The sequence below is a fragment of the Delphinus delphis genome, chromosome 1 (assembly GCF_949987515.2).
Source record: "Delphinus delphis chromosome 1, mDelDel1.2, whole genome shotgun sequence".
Taxonomy (NCBI): Eukaryota; Metazoa; Chordata; class Mammalia; order Artiodactyla; family Delphinidae; genus Delphinus; species Delphinus delphis.
This window is the reverse complement of record NC_082683.1, coordinates 26,545,097-26,556,863: the sequence shown is the minus strand read 5'-3', so window position 1 is coordinate 26,556,863 and position 11,767 is coordinate 26,545,097. Positions and strand designations below refer to the sequence as shown.

The window sequence follows — 11,767 nt, the reverse complement described above, 5'->3', positions numbered from 1 at the left end:
ATATCTTTATGAGACCAAGTCTTCCAGTCCATTAATATGCTATATCTATATTTACTTAGGGCTTCTTTAAGGGCTTTCAGTAAACTTGTGTCATTTTTCCATTGTAAATCTTGTACAATTCTTAATATATTTATTCCTAGATATATTTGATGTTGCTTTTATAAATCATATCTTTTAAGATTTTATTTTCTACCTTTTTCTTGCGTGGTGGTTAGAAATGCAATTAATTTTTATACTTTGATTTTTGTATATAGCAGCTATTCCATAATAATTTATCTGTGAATTCTTTGGAGTTTTATACATAAGACAGTTATCATCTGCAAGGAATGATGGTTTTGTTTCTTCCTTTTCAATCTTATACGTTTTCTTCAACCTTTTCTTGCTCCAATGTTCTGCCTAGAATCTCCAGTGTAATGCCAAACCATTGTGATGATGGTAGGCACTTTTGCCATGGTTCAGTGTTAAACACAATCTTTTACTTCCTCACCATTAAGTATGACGTTTGCTGAAGTCTTTTTCTTATAGTTCCTTTCTAGTCCTAGTTTGCTAAGAGCTTTTATTGTGAATGAATGTTGACTTTTATTAAGCATCTTTCTATATCTATTGATATAATCATATGATTTTCTCCTTTATTATCCTGTGTGGTGAATTCCACTGGTTGATTTTTCTGATGTTAGACCAACCTTGTATTCCTGAGATAAACCCAACCTGGTCATTTAGTATTATCATTTTTAAACATGCCTATATTTGATTTACTAACATTTTGCATAGTGAATTTGCTTCTATTTTGTTATGTATTATATATATAACAAAATAGAATATATTATACACACACACACACACACACACATACATACATACATACATACACATGCATACACACACACGCCTGCCAGATCTCTGTGTCAAAATATTTTTAACCTCATAAAATGATTTGGAGTTTTTCCTCTTTCTATCCTACCTTTGTTTCTGGTGTTCTACAATTTCACTGTCATATGTCTAGTTGTGGATATTTTTGTATTCATCCTATTTGATTTCATTAAGCTTCTTGAATCTATGGATTGCATCTTTCATCAGTTTGGGGAAATTTTTAGCCACTGTCATTTTGACTGTTGTCTCTCCTTTATTCTCTCTCTTTTCTGCTTCTGGAAGTCTGACAAGGCAGACTTCTATCGTTTTCTCTCATTCTGTTCAATAATTCTCTGTTCCGTTATGTCTAACTCTGTTGAAGTCATTCACTGGAGATTTATTTTAATTTCAAATATCATTATTTTTAGTTTATGAAGTCCTATTTAGTTTTTTTTTCAGGTGCTTTTTGAGCTAATTTTATAATCTCTTGCTCCTTACATATATTTAAGTTATTTAAATAAGTTAAACACATTTATTTTATATTCTGTGTCTATGAATCTCAGTATATGAAATCTTCACAAGTTTCGCTCTGTTGCCTGTTGTTTCTCACCTGTTGCCCCCAGAGCCATGTTTCTTTCTTTGTTTTGTAATTTTTGACTGTGTGGTTAGAATCATAAACTTTGTCTGTGGGAATTCCTTGAGACCTGGGTAGAAGCTGGTGTGTTTGCTTCTGCTCAGTGCCTGGGGGCATTACCAGCCAGAAACGACTTCAGACTAAATTCTCAGTATGAAGGTTTCAAACCACCCAAGTAATCTGAAGGCTGAAAACCCATGTGAAGACAGATTTAGCATGATGGAGTCTCAGGGGAAGTTTTCTGTTTGCTGTTCACTCAGTGTCAAGGTCTGAGATAAACAATCAGCCTCGAGATCTACCCAGAGGGTAGCAGTGCTGTATGAGAAGGAAGGTAGGCTTATTTCTAGCTCATCCTCACACTAAAGGTGCAGCCTTAACTAGCTCAGCTTTGTTCAGGGGTGTCATCGAGAGTCCCTAACTTTGGTGGACCCTGACCTTTGTCTCCTTCTCCCTCTTCTCCACAAGGCCCTGAAAACCAAAGCTCTACTTCACCAGTTTTTAAAAATGCACCCAAGGCCAAAGCCAGCTTCATGCTCTGAATCACATTTTGTATCTCTACATTGACTGGGTTTTAGACTCTGAGAATTCTTACTATACTAGTCTTCTCAGGCTTCCATAACAAAATATAATAGACTGGGTGGCTTTAACAAGGGACAATTATTTTCTCACAGTTATAGAGGCTAGACGTCTGTGATCAAGATGCCAGCAGATTTGGTTTCTGGTGAGGATTCTTCCCAGCTCATAGACAGCCTCCTTCTCACTGTGTCCTCACATGGCCTTTCCTCTGTGCACATTCAGAAAGAAACTTTCTGGTATCTCCTCCCTTCTTTTGAGGACACCAAACCCATTGGATTAAGGCCCCACCCTTATTACTTCATTTAACCCTAATCACCTTCCTAAAGGCCCCATCTCCAAATACCATCACATTGAGGGTTTGGATTTCAACATATGAATTTTAAGGGGATATAATTCAGTTCATAACACTTACTAACTTGTAAAAAGCTTTTTTTTTTTCTTTTTAAATTTTACTCAACATTTTAAAATTGTTTGCTCAAGAGTGCCTAGGACCGTAATACTTGGAACCCTGGAAACAGATTTCCTCTGCAAGGCATTTTACAAAGAAAGATTCATATTTTATCAAACCATTTGATGATGAACCTAGTCAATGGAGAAGGATGTTTCAGCCCCATGAGGGTGGAAATGGAGGCTAAACCAGAAGAAGGACCTACTACCATGAAGTTGTTAAGTTGCTGACTAGAGGACTCTTTCTCGGGCATTGTTAAAAATGCTTATCTCTGTTTGCTTTTGAATCTGAAGGTGGGGTACAGGAGGAAGTGTAGGTAAGGCGTGAGAATTTTCTGAGAAACAATTTGATTTGCCCTCAGAAGGCCTAGCCTTGGCTGGTGTGTGGAGGTCAATGGCCCCATATTGGTCACTACCCCACATGCCCTGCAGGAGGTCACTCCAACCTGGGTTCCTGAAGCCAGCCCCTCTGAAGGACACTCCCTCGGAGTCAAGTTGTTCAGAAGGGTGTTCTTAGCAGCTTCGTGGGTTCTTACCGGGCTTCAGGTAGTGCTAGGGGAGCCCAGAAAGGCTGAAGGGAGTTCCTCATTGACACCACCCAGGAAGACAGCCAGAGAGCATACAATGCCGAAAGGAGGGTGTAAGAGTAGAAACTCGAAGTCTTAGACTGAAGACTCGGAGCTGTCTTCCTGCCAATAGCAGGGAAAATGCATAGTGTTTTCCTACCCCTGTTCACTGGCCCACAGGAGAGATACAAGTGTGTCCAAGGACTGCTTGTCTGGTCACTTTGGGAACATCTCCTTCAGCAAAAATCACAGCCTCTCCAAGTTCACAATAATTGTGATCAAACCATGATATGATCTCTGTCCTGCACAGGAGCGTGCACATAGGAGAGAAGTCATGTAAGTAAATGTAAAGCTAGAGTTTGGATAAGTGCTAATGGAGATGAGTCTAGAGTGCGATGGGAAAATCTAGGAAGGAGCCACTACCTGGAAGGTCAGAGAACTTTTCTCAGAGGAGGTGACATTTGAACAGGGTCTTGAAGGATAAGTAGGCTTAGAAATCAGTATTTCAGAGTGGATACGTGTGCAGAGGCACCAACGTTTGGAACAGTCTCTTAGAACTGAAAATAATTCAACATGCCTATATCAAGATGAGGCTGGAAAGGTCAGCAAGATTTAGATCATGGTGAACACACATGCTTGGTAGAAAGGCTTGAGTTTTATCCTGAAACGGATTTTTAAGGGTAGAAGTGTTAGACTGTTGGTAATAACAATAATAGCTATCTCTTATTGTATGCCTGTCATGTGCCAAGAAATGAGCTAGGCCTTCTGTGTAAATGAATTTCTTTCATTCTCTTCATAGCATAATTAAGCAGGTTTTAAAAAGACCCATTTGATGGATGAAAAAACTGAATCGTGGACAGGTTGAAGGTTAAGAAACTTACTCATAGCACATAACCGGGAAATAAGTGGCGGCACTGAGATTTAAGCCCAGTCTTCCTGGGTCTATTGCCCATGAACTTCAGCAGCTATGCTGTGCTACTGGATGGAACAAGGTCTCAGAATAGATGGGAGGGGTTGGGACTGGTAGCACTGGGATCAGCCTTGGGAAGGATGAGGGCCATTCTTTCTTCTGAACCAGAGCAATAGGAGGAAGGTCTGAATTTTTGAAAGATTACTCTGACATCAGTAGAGCTATTAGAGAGGGAAACTGGGGAGAGTGAGACCAGTTAGGAGGCTGAAGCAGTTACCCAAGTAAGAAATCTGGGGTCGTCAGCCAAGGCTTTGGAAGCATGAAGAGGAGAGACAGATTTAAGAGGAGCTTAGGGAATGGGATGGGACTTGACGGCTGATTGGGCGTGAGATGGAGGGAGAAGGAGAGGTCTCATTCAACGTTGTGTCCCAAGCGACCACCATAGTGCCTGGTATATAGTAGGCACTCAGTAAACATTTATTCAATGAACAAATAGATGATGACTCAGTGTTTTCTGACGTGGACCAATCGGTGGCTTTAAAAGGAAATACAAGAAGAGGAACAAGCTTGGCAGCAGTCAAGAGGGAAGCATGTGCATTTGAAGTGTCTGCATTTCATCCAATGACATTTGGATACACTGGTTGGAGACTGGATAAATCTGGGTTCAAGAGAGAGATTTGGGGGTCATTTCGTCAACACACAGTTGGGAACAGAAGCGTAAGGAATGGATAACCCTTCTTGGAGAGAGCAAAGAGAATGAAAAGACATAGAATGGATCTGGGAACACAGTCCTTACAGATGAAGGAGATCCAGTGAAAGAAACAGAGGAGGAGCAGTCAGCGTGGTAGGAGGGAAATCAAGGTTCAAAAGCAGGAAGAGTTTCCAACCAGAATGTGTCTAATAATGGCAACGCTGAGAAGCGTCTTGTTGGAAAAGGACTGGAAAGAGACTGTCGGCTTTGGTCTTGGAAGAAGACCTTGCCGTGGAGCTTCGGGGGGGCAGAAACAGCAGTGGGATGGGGAGTGAATGGATGGGGACGGGGGGATGCTCAAGAGGCCAGACATGTAGACAGCCTTTTTGACTTCATTGTGAAGTGAGGGAAGGAGAAAGGGCACATGAGGGAGGTCGGGTGGACAGAAAGCTTTGGGCTACTTAGGGTGTTTGTTTAGGATATTGGGATTTTGAGCCCGTTTGTAGGCTGTGGGCAGAACAAGCACAGAGAAAGAGAATGAAGATGTAGGAGAAAGAGGATGGTGAGTGAAGGATCTGGAGCGAGTGAGAGGCAAATTGGACTGAGACTGCAGGAGCTCCTTTCACAATGAGCAGGTGAAGAAAATTGCTGCCATGAGAAGGAGGTGAGAGTTTTGCCCGCAGGAGTGCAGAGTAGGTCTCCTTATAATCATGGAATGATTACACATCCCTGGTGCCTGTATGTGTGTGGGCATGAGGACCCTTCCTGCCATTTCATCCCCCTTGTAGGACCTCTCCTGGTTGAGCTTGAGAGGGAGATGGGAATGTTTCAGTGACTACGGCCACCTCCAAGGGCAATTGGAAGGTCCAAACAAGGCCCCAAAATGGTCTGACATGGGAATGGCCAAGAACCTATGTCAAGATGCCAGCCTTGATCGAGCACCATCGTCTGTGCTGCTCTGCACTGTGGGAACAAGAACTGATAGTCTCATAGCAGAGGCAGGTGAAGGGTATGTCTCTCCTCGATAAACTAAGAATAAAACAATTAAAACCACCTCGGTCCATCCTCCCGGAAGCATCCTCCCGGAAGCTGGGCAGATTCAGGGAAAAGAGAAAAGGCGGCTCAGAGCAAGTGCTGCTGGCCTACTAGGTACACAGCTCTGCATTCTCCCTTTGACTGGGATGGTCTGGAGAAATGCGAGCCCCGCCTTGGCCAGATGGGCTATCTTAGTTTTTGTAGTCATTCTGCCCACAGTAACATTTCCCAAATTTGGTCAATCATCAGAAATAGCTGGAGAAAGTTTAAAGACACACATTCCAAAGCTCTTTCCTCAAAGATCTGATTCAGTGGGTCTGAGAGGGGAACCTGGAACCTACATTTTTAAAGAGCATCCTAGTGGTTCTGACCAACCTGGCGTATGCGATAAATAACAACCCCCTTCCCTCCCAGCAAAGCACACAAGGCCTTCCTGCCCACCTCCCCTCAGGCAGCCCTGGCTTCAGCCACACTGAACTCCTGGTTCAGACACAGCTGGCCCTTTAAGAACTCCATCCAGCACATCCTATCCCAGTGTGCCTTCCCTTCTCCTCCAGGCAAATCCCTACCCAACTTTGAGACACAGTTCAGATCCCTGCTCTTCAGAGAAGCCTTCCTAACTCCACCAGGTCTTAGTCCTGCCTCTGTTCCTCCAGCACTTCATCAGCCCCTTCCGTTTGCATGCATGTTGCATTGCACTGTGTTGGGAATCTCTTTCCTCCATAGCTCATGAGAGCCCCCAAAGCAGGAGTGGCATGTTGTTTATCTCTCCTGCAGTTAGCACAGTGCCCGGCACAGAGGAGGAGCTCAGCAGATGTTTGAATACGTTAACAACTGACGGAAGAGACCTATCTCTGGGTCAGGTAGCTCCTCAGGTATGGCCCCGCCCATGCTGGGCCCCAGAGCCTCCTCCTGTTAGGACCTTTCAGCTCAGCCTCAGGAAGGATGTGGCTGATGAAATTTCCATGGTCAGGACTGAAACCCAGACCTGAGTCGGTGCCCCCTACTGGCGCCCATCGGCCTTTCCTTCACAGCTTCTCAGTATGAACTCAAGACATAGGAGTCAATTTGCATATGATCCTCGCTGGATTTGATCAGGACAGTTAATCCACCTGTGCTAGAAAAGAAGTAAAAGGCAGGCAGGAGAGAAAGAGAGATACGGGAGGCAGAGGGATGAGGACGCAAAGGAGCAGGAGCGGGCCTGGAAGGGAGAGGGAGAGGAAAGCGCATTTTATGAACTTCAAAGCCAAAGATAACAGCGTTTTGATTATTCGCTCCTTGGGGATTATCAGTGTCACTCTTCCCTTTGTAGATCTGAAGAACAGAGAAATAACTGTCCAGCCAGCAATGACTCTCGTGCAAATGTCAGGAACCCACGTGTTGGCCCTTTTGTTCACTTACTTATTCACTGAGCAAACATTCACTCTCACACTCTCTGTGCTGCGCCCCGCGCAGATGCTGGCTGGTGATGAGAGAGGTTTTCCCTAAATTCCCCCACAGCTCATTCCTCACGACTGGGCGGCTCTAGAGGGACCCTTCCATGGCCTCCTCCGGTCCTGACCCTGATCCCTTTCCTTTTTACAGTTGTTTTCAGTTCCCGGTGTATTTTGGCATTCCTCTTCCCCTAGAGCTGGCCGTGGCCTGTTCCCACACACTCTCCTCTATTCGTGAAGACAAAGCCTGCTCCCTCCTCCAGCCAGGATTTTGTGCCCCTAGCGTTTGCCCCATCCCCGTGTTCCTCTGATTTCAGCACTCATCACACTGCGCTGTGTTTCGCATATACTCGTGTGTCTCCCCTTCTAGACTGTGAGGTCTCAGGGCATTGGCCATGTTTGTCTTCCTCTATTGCCTCTCCAAAGCCCAGCACCTGGCAAGGACGTATTAACTGTTGAGTGAATAATTGAATGAATGAATCCATCAACCAATGAGTGAATGAATGGATGACGGGCTTACTACTCTCAGAGCCAGCAAAGTTAAACCTGAGATAGTGACCAAGGTTCCACAACCTCTGAAAGTTCTCAGTCTCTGCCCCTGGGCTTTCTTTCCCAGCCTCCTCGAAAACCTTCCTTAAAGGGGCTGGGGCTTCCCTGGTGGCGCAGTGGTTGAGAGTCCACCTGCCGATGCAGGGGACACGGGTTCGTGCCCCGGTCCGGGAAGATCCCACATGCCGCGGAGCGGCTGGGCCCGTGAGCCATGGCCGCTGAGCCTGCGCATCCGGAGCCTGTGCTCCACAACGGGAGAGGCCACAACAATGAAAGGCCCGAGTAAAACAAAAAAAAAAACAAAACAAACAAACAAAAAGGTGCTGGAGGCCTCTCTGCTAGAACTCCTGAGGGTTCAAAGCAGCCCTTCCACCAGACTCCCCTCCACCCCACCCCAGGAGCCAGTTCTCCAGCCCTGCCCTGGGCCCTCAGCAAGACCCAGGCAGGAGTCACCATGCAGGCCGTGCCCAGGGAAAGGGAGTACCCTTCCTTTCATGGCGCTAATAGGCTGTTCAAAGCATTAGTATCCTGAGGCGGGAGGGGTTGGGGGAAGCCAAGGTCAGCCCTCAGGAGCTCAGAGAAGCGCTCTGAGGAGAAATAGGGAAGCAGGCCTGGAGCCGAGGGTTGTGGAGGGAGCTCTGACTCACAGGGAAGGGGCAGGGGCAGGCCATGGAAAGCCTAGGGTTTCCATGCCAAGAAGCGGAACCTTCTCCTGAGGCTCAAGAGTTGATAAACTTTTCTGTGGTGATGAAAGCCTTTCTTCAGAACCCATAGTCATTAGGTTCTGATTGGCTGTGAGTTGCAGAAAACTCCTCCACAGAAGCTTAAACGAAACACTGATTATTTTCTCCATAACCCAAAGGTCCAGAAGTGAAGACTCCAGGGCTGGTTTAGTAGTTTTCTCAGTGTCTTGAGCACCTCTGCCATGCTTTGCTTGTGGCTCTTGTCCTCATGATCACAAGAAGGCTGCTTCACCTCTGTCCTCACATTTGTATTCCAGGAAAGCAAGGAGAAAAGTGGGAAAATGCCCTGAGGGCTCCTCAGCTCATGTCTCATTGCCCAGAATCCTGTCACTTCACTATCCTTAGCTCTGAGGTTAGCCACATATATTGCCACGCTCCAAACAAAGCCAGCTTTCTATTAAGATGCGTAAATGGTGGGAGGAACATTGAGTGAACCACTATGTCTGTCACAGAGTCCCAATCATGAACTAGATCAAAAGGAACTGCTTTGGTTGGAGCAAGGCTCTGCCCACTCTGGCTCTTTTCCCACCTCTGTTTGTGCCCCCTTAGAGCCTTTGTAGAACCCCGGGGTGCCTGGGAACTCAATTTGAAAACCATTGCTCTGGGCCAGAGGTCAGCAAACTTTCTGTAAAGAGCCAGACCATAAATATTTTAAGCTTTGAGGACCACGTGAGGTTTTTGTTGCACATTCTTCTCTGTAGTGGTTTATGTATTTTTTAACCCTTTAAAAAAAGTGAGAACACTTCTTAACTCAAGGGGCCAAGCAAAAATAGGCCACGGGCCTGATTTGGCCCAAGGACCATAGTTATCCAACCCCAGCTCTAAGGGGTCGTGGGGCACAGGGTTTTTGGTACAGAGTGAAGGATGGGCAGCAGAGGCCAGAGCCCAGCTAGGAGGCAGTTATAGAAATGCAGTCACTGGACAGAACAATCTCAGTCTAGATCTCTTGGGACTCCAGCTTCCCAAAATATGCCTGAGAGCTGTCACATCCTCTGGAGCCTCGCTGAGACCTTGGGCACGGGCTGGCAGGACTGGGATCCCTGTCCTTCGGCTGGTCCTGGACGGTGCTCAGGAAGCAAGGAATGTCCTCTGGGCCCAGGGTGGGCACCCTCCAGGGTCCCACTCCCATTGCCCACAATTCTCCGGAAAGGCAGCTGTGTGCTGAGGGGTACAGTCTCCAGGATTCCCTCCCCCACCCGCTCTCTGCAATGAACACAGACTCAGGCTCCCCTAAGCCCTTGTCCCACTGCTGGGCCCTGGACCAGCCTCCTGGCAGGTCTGGCTGCCTCCAGCCCTCCCTCCATGCCGAGTTAGAGCTTCCCCCCCATCTTCACCCTCAAATCCAGACTGCTTGCTCTGGCCTGCCAGACAAAATGCAGACTCAGCCATGCTGCTCTCCCCTCCCCGCTGACCCCTCGGCTGCCCTCCTGGCTCCTTGTTTCCCTGTTCACTGCTCAGAGCATCTCCGGGACGGAGCCCACACCCTCCTCCATCCTGCAGGTCCCTGCACACCCACCTCCCCCATGCGGCCACCTTTCATCTCTCCCTCCTTTGCCATCCTCCAATACTCACCATCTGCACCGTGCACTTGGCATTTAGGTTCTGCTGTAGATTGTAGGACAAGTGAGATAACTTATGGGAAGCAGCTAGCTCGGTGCTTGGCACAGGGCAGGCGCTCAGTAATGATGTCCTAGTGCAGGGTTTGTTTGTTCATTTACCTAATGGGTGCAAATTGGGCGTCTGAGCTGTGTACACACGTGCCTCTTAATCATGCCTGTTTCATGTGCTGCCACTCTCCTGCCTTAGAAAGACACCTTGCCAGCTTGATTTACCTGCATGTTAGTTAATGAATCATTATAGGATCCTGTCTTTAAAGAAAGGCCAAAGAGAAGAGCGAAAAATAAATGAAAGCACCAGTACACTGGGCCCTGGGGGCGCATCCCAAAGCTTCAACGTTGTGTATGTTGTGCTGTCTGCCTGGTGTAATTAGCTCCCACGTTAGGGTCAGACACTCTAAAATGCAGCTCACGTCAGCGGTGCTCTACTCAGTGATGTGAATCACTTTATGGCTCTGGTTCTGGCCTTCAGAGCAATGTTTTCCCATCATAGACATAGTAATCACGTGCTCTGTCTTTTGGCGGTGGCTTCGTGAGTGGGGGCTGGCTGGAAGGGGTGACGGTGGTGAGAATGTACAGGCAGGACCCTGACTCCCTGCAGAGGCCAGGCCCCTCGGTCTGCAGAAGGCACAACTGGCCTTGGAGTATTTTATGAGCAAGTGTTAGCTGAGCTGCTGGGATACAGAAAAAGAGCTTAGGGAAGACTGAGAGCATAAGTCGTGGTCCCTGCCTTGTGGACCGGAGACCTCCCTGGGATGCTGTGAGGCAGTCGAGCACAGTGGTAAGGGCCTGGCCTCTGGCTGCCTGATGAGTCCCAGTTCTACCACTTAGCTGTGTGATCTTAGGCGAGTCGCCTAATGTCTCTGTGCCTGGGCTTTCCCATTCGTAAAATGGAGGTATTCATAGTCGCTGTTGTCTTACATGAGTTGAGATATGTAAAGCGTTCAGAACAGAGTCGAGTACATTATAGGTGTCAGCTCTTGTAGTGACAAAATCTCTCAAGAGAAGATCAAAAACTGGGATTAAGTGTCTCAAAGAATCTCCTAGACCAGAGGTCGGCAAACTCCCACCTTTGGGCCAAATCCAGTTCATTGTTTGTTTCCGTAAACTAAGTTTTATTGGAACACAGCCCTGCCCATTCGTATACATATCAATGTACATGGATTATGGCTACATGGATGTGTGGCTGCATTCATGCTGCAACAGCAAAGGCGGGTCATTGCAACAGACATCATATGGGATGCACAGGGGCAAATATTTACCACCTGGCCCTTTACAGGAATAGTCTGCCCACCTTTGTTCTTGACGATAGCTCCTGTGAGGGGTCCAGGAGCCTGGCGATAAGTCCATGCTGGGGAGTCAGGAAACGTTTGGAAAGCGTTCTCGCATTCAGCATTGTCTGAGCCCGTGGCATGTGCCTGGCACACCGACAGGTGCTGGGGGTTCAGAGGCCATGAGACCTGGCCCCTGCCCTCCAGGAAGTTCATGGTGTAGTGGAAGACCGGGTAAACAGATCAGTCGCAGTACAGCAGGTAAGTCCTGACACGGAGAGGAGAGGAAGGGCAATCAGGGAGCACTTGGACAAGAGCTCAAGGATGCGGAGACGTTGCTAGGGAAACTGCGGGCGGGGGAGGGGACTGTGCAAACCAGGGTCGTGAATGGCCCGATGTGAGGGGAGACCACACAGGTCCTGTGGTGGGAGGGCAGAGGGGAGCAGG

At 47.2% G+C, this 11,767-nt stretch overlaps 1 protein-coding gene across 1 annotated transcript in view; it reads left to right on the top strand.

Annotated features, from left to right (window-relative positions):
* The window catches only part of CSMD2 (CUB and Sushi multiple domains 2), a 667,671-nt gene that overhangs the window by 351,857 nt on the left and 304,047 nt on the right, over positions 1-11,767 (top strand).